Genomic DNA, 14,285 nt, shown 5'->3' with positions numbered 1-14,285 from the left:
CCCAGCGACAGTCGCCTGGGAGTGGGGCAGCTTCCGCTTCCGACACCTTTTGAGTTCCGCCCCGCCCCCCGGCAGAGCCCGGATGTTCCCGGATACAGCCGCGTCTGCGCAGTCCGCCGCCTTCGCGAATGCCTCCTGGCGGACACTCAGCTCACACACCGAACCGGGTCTGCTTGGGAGCATGGGTGGCCCGGGGCGGGGCTGAACGAGTCCGGGCTGGATGGGGTCCTCGAAGGACCGCAACGAGGCAGGGTCCGGCCAGTCCCTGCACCCCCTCTGAAATACTTACAGGGACAGGGAGCTCAGCGACTTTCCAGGACCTCCCTTAGGATGGCTCTCACCATTGAGGTTCTAGCCGCAGCTTCCCCCCACGTGGCTGCGACGGCTACAAAGGGAAGGCTCCCCTCTTCCCTCCCTCAGTTTCCCGAGTTTGCACTTTCATGCACTCGGGTATTCCTGGAGATGCTGGGGGCATCTCTTTGCCCATTCTCCCCACCACGCGCAATCTGCCCTTCGGAAGTCCTAACCTGACCCTGCAAATGAGCCCTGCCCTGGACGGACAAATCCAGCCCTAACCTCTCTCTGCCCCAGTTTCATCTACAGGCATCTCAAACTCGGCTTGTCCAAAGCAGAACTTGCCATCTTTCCCCCAAACCTTCCGTCTACAACACCCCCACTCTCCCAGTGCCCCAGGCTCCCAACTTATGAGGCATCCTGGGCTCCTCACTCTCACCCCCAGATCCAAGATGGTGCCAAGGTATGTCCATTTCACCTCTGCTACATCTCTTGTCCATTTCACCTCTGCTACATCTCTTGTCCATTTCACCTCTGCCATCTCTTGTCCATTTCACCTCTGCTACATCTCTTGTCCATTTCACCTCTGCTACATCTCTTGTCCATTTCACCTCTGCTACATCTCTTGTCCATTTCACCTCTGCTACATCTCTTGTCCATTTCACCTCTGCCATCTCTTGTCCATTTCACCTCTGCTACATCTCTTGTCCATTTCACCTCTGCTACATCTCTTGTCCATTTCACCTCTGCTACATCTCTTGTCCATTTCACCTCTGCTACATCTCTTGTCCATTTCACCTCTGCTACATCTCTTGTCCATTTCACCTCTGCCATCTTTTGTCCATTTCACCTCTGTCATCTCTTGTCCATTTCACCTCTGCTACATCTCTTGTCCATTTCACCTCTGCCATCTCTTGTCCATTTCACCTCTGTCATCTCTTGTCCATTTCACCTCTGCAGCATCTTTTTGTGTCCCCCAGTGCTTAGCATAGTGCCTGAAACATAGTAAGGGCTTAGGAAACCTTAGTTGATTGATTGCTTGGTTGATACAGACCCTCATCACTTCACACATGGACTATTGCCATAGCAGCCAGTGCATCTACCTGCCTCAGGTTTCTCTCCAATCCAGCCTTCATTCAGCTGATCTTCCCAAAGGGTGAGTCTGACCACATCACCACTCCCATCCCACTCAGTAAACTCTAGCAGCTCCCTTTGACCTTCAGATTCAGATAGGAAGTTCTTTGGCATTTAAAGCTTCTCACATCTTGGCCCCCTATGACCTTTCTAGTGCACTTATATTCTACCTACCTCCAGCACTTGGAAAAACAACCAATGCTTGTTGACTGACTGGTTCTCCACGATCTACTCTTCCCCACCAGTGGCCTGCTCTTTCTCACCTCTGACTCCAAGAATTTCAGGCTTCCTTTAAGACTCAACTCCAGTGTCACCTTCTGAAAGAGGACTCTCCTGACCACTCCCCTGCACTGATGTCTTTCCTTCTTAACTTTCCATTTATCTGTCCATCTGTCTATTCATTGACCTTGAATGTCCTGATTTATATGTTATCTCCCCTATTAGAATGTCAGCCCCTTGGGGGCTGGGATTATTTGTATTTTCTGCCTCTCCAACACTAAACACAGTGCCTAGTGCATTGTTCGGTCATTTTCAGTGGTATCCTACTCTCTGTGACCCCATTTGGGGGTTTTTTGGCCAAGGTAGTGAAGTGGTTTTCCATTTCCTTCTCCAGCTCATTTTACAGATAAGGAAGTGAGACAGAGAGGGCTAAGTGACTTGCCCAGGGTCACACAGCTACTAAGTGTCAGAGGCCAGATTTGAACCTAGGAAGATGAGTCTTCCTGTCTCTAGGTCTGGCAAGCTATCCACTGTGCCACCTAGATGCCCTGACCTAGCACACAGTAAGCACTTAATAAATGCTTGTTGATTTTTGATATCATATAAATCATTTTATTATTCCTGATTTTAGCCTCTATCATGTTCCTCGAAGCAATGGCTCAGAACCTTTTTCCTCATGGATGGTGGTGCCTGCTATCATCCAGAAATGGGGGTCTTTGGAGGAAAACAGTTCACAGACAAAGAGAATCAGCTCTGTTTTGTACAAAATAAATTCAAGTTGCCACCTGGATACCTAGGAGCCATGTGTATGTCCATGGCAGTTGGCCATGTGGGGCAGAGTTCACAGAAAGACGTGAGCTGGCTATATAGTTTGAGCCATCAAAGCAGAACAGATGCTTAACTGATGGGAGCAAATGAAATCACAAAGGAGAAAGAAGTGTAAGGAGAGAAGAGGAACACCGGGGAGAAATTTTTGTGGATGGTCCATCAAGGAACACTGAGGAGTGAGTGCTAGGGACGTGGTGAACTAGAGCACAGTCTCAGAGAGCCAAGAAGAGAAAATGTGTCTAGGAGGAAGTGGATCAGTGCTGTCCCAAGCTGGTTGACTTCAGGAGGACCTAAATAACATCACAATGTTGGGGTCAGTGCCCAGGATGTCCAGCCATGGCTGCTTAGGCCAGTACAAGCTAGGAAAGCTCTGCCACAGGTCCTACACAAACAATCCATCTGGACATTTGGGAGGGGGATGTCTCTGAATTTGCACATCTTACGTTTCTTTTGAGCTAATGCAATTCTGCTTTGCTTATAGAACACAGTGCCTTCTTTGATTCGGGCACGCCATACTCCGCAGTCATTTGTCAGTGCCTCCTGTGTCTCACAATTGATTCCAGAGTTCTTCAGAGAGACCTTGAGAGTGTCCTTGTATCACTACAAAGAAGACAAGAAAAACTCCTCAGATTCAGTATTTCAGAGGTCATTTGTAAGTTTTAGCCAAGTGGAGGAGCTGATAAAGGAGGCAGCAAGTGTAGATGGTTCTTTCCAGAAGAGTGGCTATGCGAGGGAGAAAGGATAAAGTCCCTTAGTTTCTCACTGGAGGACAGTGTAAGGAATGGGAAAGTACATTCAGCATTCAATTCCAATTCCAAAAAAATTCCAATTTATATCCCCATAAATACAAAGAGAGAGCCAAAGTGTTTCCATTTTTGGCATTTGAGAGGAGACTAGGAAGTAGCCTGCAGGCTCCAAGCTCAAGCATCCCCCATCAGTCCTACTTTCAGGGGTGGGAGGGATCAAAGTTGCTGGACCAGCTACCCAGACTCTCAAAGTATTCTTTGACCCTGACCTTTGGGAAAGGGGGTGGGGAGAAGGAAAGGAGGGAAGCCTTTGAAGGCAGAGTGAGATACCAAAAAGCAGCTGCTAAAAGTTAAGCCACAAGGCCCTGCTGGAGGATTGGGATTTGGGGAGGACAAGAAATGAGCAGGTCAGGTGCCTGCAGATCAGGACCCAGCGCCAGCAAGAACCTGCAGATGCTGCGTGAGAAATGGATATGTGGTCCCTGCTTTTCCTCTTCCTACACCTGTAAAACAGAACAAAATTACCTTCCTCTAAACATATCTATTTCTGTGCCTGTCACCACCATCCTTGAGGAAGGAGAGGATTCTGAATAATTGTTTCAGGGCGTGTGATAGAGCCAAAATAGGGAAGAACTCGTTTTGGGGGCAGCCATGAGATGAGAGTCCCAGCTCAGACTGAATGTTATGAATTTTTTTACATTATTCTTTTCCTTTCCCCTTCCCCATTCGTTTATTCATTGTTTTAATGAGTGATCCAAGAGAAAGAGAGGGACCCCCATCCCTGGGAAAATACCCTCTCTTGGATGGAAGCAACGCAGTGCCCAGTGCCACCGAACTCTGGGACAAGCAGCCATGCCCCTCTGCCCCCTTGAAGGCAGAGCTCAGGGCCCAGGGCTTAAGGAAAACTCATTCCTGCAGAATCAACTTCGCTTCCCTGGACTCAGAGGATTAACATGGAAGCCTGCCTTGCTCGACAGCGCCCCCTGGTGGTTATACTCAAACAAGCAGCCTCTAGTGGATGGGAAGTTTTCATAGGGCAGTCATTGAAGTCATCTGGCTACAGCTTAACTCAACAAGGACAGTGAGGAAAGAGGGTTGTGCTTAGGCAAGAGGGAGGCAGGTGAGCCGGGCCTGGGAAGGGCTGAGCTTCTCGTTTTGCACAGTGTGAGTTCGCTGCTTCCTGAAGGAGGAGGGCTGGAGGGTCCAAGAGACATGAACAGAGGAGGCCACCCTCCAGGAGCTTCTAGGACTAAGGGGGGTGGGGGGGGGCATCTGTCTCTCACCAACACCCCCCCAGTCATGATCCCACCTTGTCCATATGGCAGCCAGTCCTGGTTCTCTCTCTCCGTCTCCCCCCTCTTCCTCCCTCTCCTTTCTCTCTCTCCCCTTCCCTGTTCTCTCTCTCTGTCTGTCTCTGTCTCTGTCTCTATCTCTGTCTCTGTGTGTGTGTGTGTGTCTCTCTCTCACACACACACATACACACACACACTGTTGATTAAGTGGAAGGGTGCTGCTGTTGCTTCTTTCTATTTGGGAACTCAGAGCTAGGAGGACCCTCAGTGGGTATCATAGCCAAGTGTCTTTGGGCTCTGCTGCCAAACAGCTGTACAGAGAGATGCAGACCACCTTGTCAGAAGCCTGAGGCTGATCTTTTCACCAAGTGTGCTCTCCCCTTCTACGCTTCCAAGGTTTTCCTAGGCCAGTCATGGGAAATCCGGTTGGTGACTGTCCCTTCCAGCGGCTCCAGTGAGGCCCTGCTTGCCCACAGGACCCTCTGGTTTGTCCTTTTTTCCCTCACTCACTTTTTAAAAACAGTTACAAATTTAATAAAATACACCTGATAAATAGTAGCAATGGCTCCAGGTCAAGAAGGGCTGCAGGACTTCAGCCAGCAAAAGCAAGGGGCCAAGTTGGACGGCTGTTTATTGGAGAGAAGAAAGTCATCCAAAAGTCCAGAAAGGACCATAGAGATACCCGGACTTCTCCTCCCTCTCCAGGAGATTGGAGAGCACTTGTAACACCCAGGCAGCTGCGTGCCTGCCCACTGTTGGCGAAGAATGTCTGAGCCCATTGGGGAGAGGTTCAAGAAGCACAGAAGACTATGGTCCCAACCTACCAAACACCACTGGTCCCAAATCCTGGTCTGCTATAGAGAAAGGTGGGAACCCACTGGGGGTATCCCTGGGTGTCTGTGAAACAGGGAAACCAAGCTGTGCAATGTTGGTGTACCCCTATAAAATGCCATGGGAAGGGAAGAATTTCACCTCTTGCTTCATATTTGGCTAGTCCAATTGAGAGTGAGACATTGAGAGTGGGATAGGAGGCTGGCCAGAAGTCTTTAAACAGCCTACCATCACAGAACACAGGATCACAGGATCATTGGTTTGCTCATCAGGAGGTGGCTGTAATAAGTCACAGGGCCAAGGACATGCAGGACGTACTTGTTGACCTTCTGCATCTCCCATCCAGAGATGAGTGTGGTAGGTGAAGCACAGTGGTGAGACTGACATGGAGGCGTGAGGGAGAGCCCAAAAGGGGCAGCAGTATCCTCTAGGACCTATATAGTCCTGGACACCTAAGGAGCCAAGAACTTATTGAGAGGAGGGGACAGCTTCATGGTGAGGCCTGTACTGGGGGGAAAACCCCTGGCAGCTGAGGGGAAGATGGGTTGGAGCAGAGAGAGTTGAGGGAGGGGCACCACGTTGGAGGCTATTCCAAGAGTCCAGAGAGGAGCCTGTGAATGCCTGAACTGGAGTAGTGGCCCACATCAGTACAAGGGAAGGGGCAGGAGATATTTGGGAGATAGAAATGACACATTTTGGGGGTTTTAAAAACATTTATATAACCCTTCCCCTGTGCCAGGCACTATGCTGAGTGCTTTACAGTTATTATCTCATTTGACCTCTTCTCTGTGATATCCCTGTTGCACAGAAAAGGAAACTGAGGCAGAAAAAGTTACCGTGCTCAGGGCCACTCTACTAGGAAGTGTCTGAGGGTGGATTTAAACTCAGGTCTTCCTGACTTCAGGCCCAGTGCACTATCCACTGTGGCACCACCTAGCTTCACCTGACTGTGTGAGATGAGCAAGATGCTCTTGAGATTTCTATTGTGAGTGGCTAAGAGGAAGGTGGTGCCCTTGAGCCCTCTAGGGAACGTAGGAAGAGGGGAGGGTTGGGGGCTGGATGAGAGAGTTTGAGCTGTCCAGGAAAGCAGCTGGTGATGTGAGACTGGATGTCCAGAGAGAGGTCAGGGCTGGACAAGTAGATCTGAGAATCACCTGCATTGACATGTTGGTTCAGTCCATGGGATCTGAGGAGAAGTCAAGTCTAGGCGGAGAAGGGATGAAGGACCAGGACTGAACCTTGGGAGGCACTTGTATTGGCAGGGTGATGACTGTGCCCCTGGAGTACACCCCTGCCTCTGCCCTGACCAGGACAAGAGCCAGAGCTGGGGGCCCCGAAGCCTGTCTGTGGCTGGGGGAGCAACAGGAGAGGATAGTCAGCCTCATTCCAGAAGGGATCTGCTCTTTTAGCTGCTTCTCAGATTTTCTGAAAGCCCACCAGAGAAGCCGAGTTTGTGGGCCAGTCTTCTGGCACAGCTCCACCATCTACATTCAGAATGGAGACTCATGAAAGAGTAAAAGAGAGAACACAATGACCAAGTGAAGAACTGGCCTTGAAAAACCATCCAGTGCCACAGGGGGGCACCACCACTCACTCCCAACTCTGAGGGGCTTTTGACTAGGGTGGACAATGAGGGACAGCACTGGCACCCAGCCCTCTGAGTGCGTGCATGCATATGCCTGGGTGGGTGAGGAGCTAGTGGTCCCCTTCCTGGGGGGGGGGATCTGCATGCAGCCTTTGCTGTGCCCCATGTTTGCTCCCCTGGATCACCCCAAGGAACAAAGGTAGCTTTCTGCTTACCCTGTTCTGAGGGCCTTTCTGGGAGAGAAAACCAGCTTTTTTCAGAGTGTCTTTAAATGCTACCAATAGGCCCTGAGCTACTTGTTCCAGCAGCTGGAAATAGATCAACCTAATTAAAAGCATTCCAAATAGATAAGGGGAAGTCAGTAGTGAGATCTCCAGCCCTATCCAGCATCATTTGGTGCAAAAGAGGAATGTGTCCTTGGGCCGTTTTCACCCAGCTGCTCAGAAAAAAGTGGGAGAGCCAGGGGCTGGAGTCCTTCTCCTGCCTGCCAGCCAAGGCATGATGGCAAAGAGGGCTACACTCCCCAAGAGACACTGACAAGCCACCCCCGAAGGGCAGAGTGGGGGAAATCTCCCCTGAGCCTGGGAGACCCCAGAGAGGTAGAAGGATGGCCGCCTGTCCCCTCTTTCCACTGGGGCCCCGGCTAGCAGTGCATCCAGAGATGCTGGCTTTGGAAGAGAAGTTTCCAGGTGGTCCCAACCCCAAGGCATCTGAGACCAGCCAATAGCCCTGTCCAGCCTCTGTGGCATGGGAGGGGAAGCAGGCAGGGAAGGTCAGTCCATAATCTTGTTCAGTAGACTCTGCAGCCTCATAAACATCCTAGATAGAAGGTTCTTCTTTGTACCTACACTAAGGCTTGCACATCGAGACTGGTCATTGTGGATGAACCTGGCACTCCCTATGAGCATGAAGGGTTGGCTGGGAGACCTCTAATAGGAGCACAAGAGCCTTGAAGGGAAAGTGAGGACAGCAGTGACACTGGTCCCTCCGTCTGTGTCTGACTTGTTCCCACCTCAGCTCAGCTCCTGGACCTCAGCTCCTCCTCATCCCCCTTGGCTGGTGGTTGCAGTCCCCATCTTGTCTAATCCCTCATGATCCTTCCCCCTCCTCTTATGCTCAGTGAAACATTGGGGTCACTTAGGGCTCAGGGTCTTCCTCTGCAGTGCCCAAGGTCTTGGCTGGCACAGCTTTGACTAGTGCTGGCCTTCCAACCTTGCATATGCCTGGGGATTGGTCCCAAGGGCTGAATCCCACCTCCTGCATTTGTCACTGTCTCCAACTCCCAGGACTCACCTCTCCCAATCCAACCCAGGGCTTTACAGACCTTGGTTTTCCTGATCGGAGGCTGGCAGGCAGTTTCTAAATCCCTAGAGTTCTTGTCTCTAGCTTAGGCTTGGCACAAGAAGTCCATCTCTGGTTGGTCCTGCAAACATGGCCTGAGCTCTGTAAGTCCCTGGCCACTGTTGGGTCTGAACAACAAGAGGTGCTTCTGGGTTCAGTGCCTGGTAGAATTGCAGGTTCCCATTGGGCCTGAGATTCTCACCCTGCTTCTTCCTCTGTAGGCTGGGCTAGAAGCTGGAAGAGGAACCCTGCTCTGAGCTTGGGGTCTGAACCACAAGGCAGCAGGCGCAGCTACTTCTGAACAGAAGGCCCTGAATTGCCAATCACCTAACTGCTCTGAAAGTTCTCAGTTCAAGCCCTTTAGAATGCAGCTGTGGTGCAAGGTATCCAGCTTTCAGAAAAGAAACATTGGACAGTGTTGTTGAGTTGTTTTCAGTTGTGTCCAACTCTTTGTGGCCCTGTTTGAGACTTTCTTGGCAAAGGTCCTGGGAGGGTTTGCCATTTCCTTCTCCAGCTCATTTTACAGATGAGGAAACTGAGGCAAATGGACTGAAGTGACTTGCCCAGGGTCACCCAGCTAGTAAGTGTCTGAGGCTGGATTTAAACTCAGGAAGATGAGTCTATCCACTGCAGCGCCACCTAGCTGCCCATAAATATAATCTTCATTTATCATCACAGCCACGCCGAGAGGCAGGTGATATTATTATGCCCATTTTACAGATGAGGAGCTGAGGGAAACAGAGGTGAAGTACCTTTCTCAGGCTCACGAAGTCAGGAAGTGTCTGAATCAGATTTGCACTGAGGTCTTCTTGGCTTCGGGTCCAGCACTCATGTATAGGTGGGTACATGTGTGTAGGTATGAGAATGTGTGTCCATGAGCATCTGTGACTATATGTCCATGTGGGCATGCGTGTGTGATGTGTATCGTGTGTGTGTGTGTGTGTGTGTGTGTGTGTGTGTGTGTGTGTGTGGAGGTGCCAAAGACACCTCCCTGAGGATAAGGTCCCTTTAGGGTATGGGTTTCCTGGAGTCTTCATGGCCTCATCTTCAATGTTTACCCAAGCCCCTCCGACCACTCTCTAGTCCCCAGTGTCACCAGGTGTTCTGACTGCTTTCTGGGTGTGGGAAAGTGGGGGTGGGGGAGGTCAGAAACCTGGCTGGCCACTATGAAAAATATGGTCCCAGATGGACAATGGCTCCTTCTCAGGCCAAGCCTGAGCCAGACAAGGTTTTCCGTTCACCCCTGGCCCCCCCTACCAGGAATTTTTGAGCTGAATCTGTGACAGGAAAGAGAGAGCACTTGGGAGCAGCAGCCAGGGAGGCAGTGGTGTGATGGCAGTCCCATAGAAGGAGAAAGAAAGCTCTGGGGGTGTTTTGTGATATGAGCTCCAAGACCAGAGACTGGCCATTGCAACTTGGGTGCCAGAGGCTGCAGGCTTTGGTCCATGAGGATTGTATTTATCCTTCGTTTTTGAAGAGGACCTTGACATCAGGGACTTGATGACATGACTTGCAGTTGACTTTGATTTGAGGGAGGGAAGGCTGTGCAACGTCACCAGCCTCACTTTCTTCTCCTAAGCCATCTGGATCCAGTGACCAGATATTCATCAGGATGACTAGAGATGGCCCAGGATGCAGTGGGAAGACCCTGACCCTTTTAGGCTAAAGCCTTTTCAGGTACTCACATAGAGTGAATAGGGCTCTTTAATCAGAAATAGAAAAAAAATCAAGGTGTGAGGGCAAGACCCTCAGGGTGGATGTTTCAAAGAGAAACAGTTACCATTGACATTCATTCCAAGCCAGGAGTGTCCAAAAAAAAGCCATTAAGTGGAGCTTGGGTAGGGACCTATTGTGGTCTAATCTATGGGCTTCAGAGTGAAATGGGTTTAAGGTAGAAAGAAAGAAAGAAAAGAAAGGAAGGAAGGAAGGAAGGAAGGAAGGAAGGAAGGAAGGAAGGAAGGAAGGAAGGAAGGAAGGAAGGAAGTCTAGAAAGTAATCTAGAAAAAACTTTGTGGGAGTAGAAGGCGAAGGAGGAGGCTGGGACAGACTGAGAACCATCTATGACCAGACCTGAGAAAGATCTGACTCCTCTCACTCCCTCCCTGCTATTTATTGCTGGCTAATGCTTTCTATATGACTTCCATTAGTTCTTTAAACTACTTCTGTTTCCTGAATTTGTTACATATAAAATTATGTTCAGTCACATCTTTTTGTTGGTGAATACTGTGTGGTCTACATTCCATGTAGAAGTGAAAAGCCTGGAAAGTGGAAGATGCTTGTGAGGCCATTTGGGCAGGATGGGTACAACCATCTGGGAACCCTGGCAGGGCTTCCAACTGACTCCAATTCAGGGCCTGACTGCCCCTACCAAAACCCCCCTTCCCTGAATAAGCTTGTGGGCTTATAAAAGGCCTTCTTGCCAGCACTCTAGTCTGAAGGTGTGGCTCATGAGTTCAGTTGACACTCCCACACATACATCTCAAGTGAGAGAGATCTAGCTCCTCAGGAGGGGGGGAGGAGCCTTTCTTCTGCTAATGGCTGGGGATGGAACACATGGTTGGCTTTGCTCTCAATGAAGGTTGGTGGTCTCGGCCCTCAGGTGGGCACTGTGCCCAGCCAACTTGATTGCTCAGTGCCCTCCTGTCTATGGCAGGGCTGCTCAGGTGCCCAAGAAGATGAGAACAGCTGGAGAGCCTGCCCTTGGTTCACCCAACTGCCCTACACTTCCTGAGTCAGGCGCTACCTTTGATCAAGGGAAAAGAGTCTCTCTTACCCTGCCTGGCCAGATTTCCATTCTATGACAGTCCTGTAGCCCTTGCTTCCTCTTCTGGCCTTCGTAGATGTAGCAGAGCACAGCCCAAGCCCCTATGTCCCCTGGTTTTGTGCTGCCCAGGGGTGTGAGGTGGCCTCGAAGCCCCAGCGGCACCTGACCAATAATAAATGGGCAGAAGACAGGAATGGAGACTTGGGTATGCTGCTGCTGCTGCTGTCCAGCCTGCATGCCTCACACTGGAGCAGTCAGTTATGGGAAGGAAGGAAAGGGAGGGGGAAATCACCCCCCTGGCCTGCCACCTGGGCGACTCCATCCTGGAAGCAGGGCAGGAGCCATAGTGACTTCCCCATACCTTTCCCAGGGACCTTGACTCCTGAATCACCTTCTCTCTGTCTGTCTCTCTCTCTCTGTGTCTGTCCCTCTCTCTGTCTCATTGTCTCTGTCTCTGTCTCTGTCTCTCTCTCTTTCCGTGTATCTCTGTCTTTCCCCTCTTTCTGTCACTGTCTCTGTCTCTGTCTTTCCCCTTTCTCTCTCTTTCTGGGTGTCTCTCTGTCTCTGTATGTCTCTCTCTCTCTCTGTCTCTGTATCTCTCTCCCCTCTTTCTGTCTCTGTCTATCTCTGTCTCTCTGCCTCTGTCTCTCCCTTCTCCCACCTCCCCCACCGGCTGTTTCTCGCAGCCACACCTTTATCTCTCTTCCTCCCCCGGTTCTTCTCCCTCTCTAGGCCGGGGTCTCCTTTCTTGTCTCTGCCCTTCCGAGCACTCCTGGGGTTCTGCCCTGAACGACCCTCCTTCCCCTCCCTCCCTTTTCTCCTTCTGGGCTCCAGCCAGCTTCCACCACCCGGTTCAGCGTAGGCACTTGGCGCTTCTTTGTCTTTTCCTGCCCAGGGATATAGACGGGCCGCTTTCTTCCTCCGTCTTCGGCTCATTCCCCGAGGGACAGGGCCATCCGTCAGGCCGCTGATTGGGGAACAGGAGACATCCCCAGGACACATTCTCTACCCCGCCCCCCATCTCTCCGCGGCGGTTACCCCACCCCAAGCCCCCTCCTGGCCTCCCCCTTCTCAGGATTCTGTGGAAGGCCAGCGCTCACCCGCCTGACGGTCCCTCCCCAGGCCCTTAGAGCTCCTGGTAAGTGGCAGGAGCCCAGCGATGCCGTCTGGGAGAGTTGGCCTTTGCCCAGATGCTCCCTCCCCAGTAAACTGTGGCCCTGGGGAGACGCTGGGGAGACGCACAGAAAGCCCCTGCCTCCATCCCCGCAAAACCCACAAATCGTCTTTTCTGTTTAGGAAACGGCTAGGGGTGGGGGAGGTCTGCGATTTGGGAACTGAGGTCTTAGAACACTTCTCTGGCCGTGTGTGCGTGTGTATATGTGTGTGTACGCGTGTATGTGGGAGTGCGTGCCTGCGCGTGCATGTATTGCGTGTGTGTGCATGTGTGTGCATGTGTGCGCGCGTATGTGTATATGTGTGTCCGTGTGTATGTGTGCACTGCGTATGTGCATGTGTGTTTGTGTGCGTGTGTGCGTGTGTGTGTGTGTGTGTGTGTAGCACCAGGGCATGGCCACAAATTGGGGGTAATGGAGGCGGGAGCTGAATCATCCTGGCTTTGGGTCATTTTCCAATATATTCCAGTGGACCTGCGGAGGTAGACTCACACACGGCTCCCAGACAGCTGTGACCAGAGGCGAAGCCCAAGGGTCTGGATCAGAGGTCGTTAACAGGAGCGTCAGAGGCCACGCGGGCAACTGTCTCATCTTATAGACCAGTAACTTGACTGGCAATAAGCTTGGGAAGCAAAATTTGAACCCAAGTCTTCCATCAATGACTCCGGGGCAAGTCTCCTAATTTCTCTGTGCTTCAGTTTCCTTCATCTGAAAAATGGGTTTTAAAAAGCATCTCGGTTCTAGGATGTTTGCAAGGATCAAATGAGATAACACATGCAAAGTGCTTTCCAACCTTAAGTTCTAGTTCATTTTATTTTTTATTTTTCTTCTCCAGAGCTTCCTTATTTCTCTCCCTTCCCCACAGGGAACACTATTTCCCCCTTTTTGAGACTGAGTTGTGCACCCAGGCTCTTACCTCCACTCTGGTCTTCTCCAGGTCCCTTGACTGTCCCCACTCTCGAGCACTGGAATGTTCTCTCTCTGGACTCTTTCCCATCTGCCTTCGGGTCCTTCTGAGCTCCAAGAGCCTTTGTGGTAACCTGATGCCCCCTCTGGTCTCTGTCTGGCTTCCTCTCCTCTTATGTCATGTTGTACTTATTAAAAACTTCACAGACCTACCTGATATGAGCCCTTTCTGCCCCCTACATCCCATAGAGCCTTCCCTTGCAATGATAAGACAGTCAGATAAGATCCACCAAGAATCCTGCCCATTCGTGGAAGCCACATGTTTGGACCAAACCTTCCAACAATTGCCTCCTTCTGGAAGCCCTCACTTCCTTGGCTCCCGTGACATCCTACTACCCGGGTTCTCCTCTTCTTCATGGAGGCCCCTCCTTTGTCTTTCATGTTCCTCGTCTTCCTTCTGAGCCCAGATGCAGCTATCCCCCAGAATCCACCCTTCTGCTTATCTTTGCCTCTACATTGTCTTGTCTTTCCTAGGGATCTCTTCCACATAGATTCATTTCTCACCTGGCTACGGGCCTGGCACCCATTACAGCTTGCTTGTTAGGAAGATACCTTTGTTAGTTCAGGCATTTGGACCTGATGGATAAAGTAAAGTCACAGGGCAAGGAGTAAAGAGGTAGCTGAGGGTGGAGAATGGGAAATAGCTCCCCTTCCTTCCATGTATCTATCTACCAGGGAGAAGCTAGAGTGGGCTAGTCAGAAAAGAATCCCATGAATGAATGAATGAATGAATGAATGAATGAATGAATGAATGAATGAATGAATGAAAAACCTGTATGAAATGCTTTACTTGTTCCAGGCAGTATAATGCACATTGTACTTACTACATGTAACATCACTCCAAACTGAAGTCCCTGCATTTTGGTTTGAAGTCATGACAGATCGCAGGATTGCTGATGTTTGTTGGCAAAGCACAGTCTAACAACGCTTACCTGGGAAAGACCTTCACTCTAGTCAATTGCCCTAGCGATGTAATGTCTATTTCCTGCTTTATCTGTTCCATTTATATGCCTCTATCTGGCCAGAGCAGATTTTTTTTGGACTGAGAATTTGTTTTTCTGGGATCCCAGTATATTCCTGTATCTTGTTAGTGACTTGGCATAATTAAGCAAC

General features: G+C 50.6%; 1 long non-coding RNA gene across 1 annotated transcript; it reads left to right on the top strand.

The window, feature by feature from the left end:
• The first annotated feature begins 75 nt into the window (after positions 1-75).
• Positions 76-9,821, top strand: LOC140524759 (uncharacterized). Its single transcript, XR_011973826.1, has 3 exons — positions 76-757; positions 1,347-1,450; positions 8,492-9,821. It is a non-coding gene; the product is annotated as an uncharacterized lncRNA (long non-coding RNA).
• The last annotated feature ends 4,464 nt before the right edge of the window (positions 9,822-14,285 follow it).

The sequence above is a fragment of the Notamacropus eugenii genome, chromosome 2, assembly GCF_028372415.1.
Source record: "Notamacropus eugenii isolate mMacEug1 chromosome 2, mMacEug1.pri_v2, whole genome shotgun sequence".
NCBI lineage: Eukaryota > Metazoa > Chordata > Mammalia > Diprotodontia > Macropodidae > Notamacropus > Notamacropus eugenii.
The sequence above is the reverse complement of the archived record's forward strand: the minus strand, read 5'-3'. Positions and strand labels throughout refer to the sequence as shown.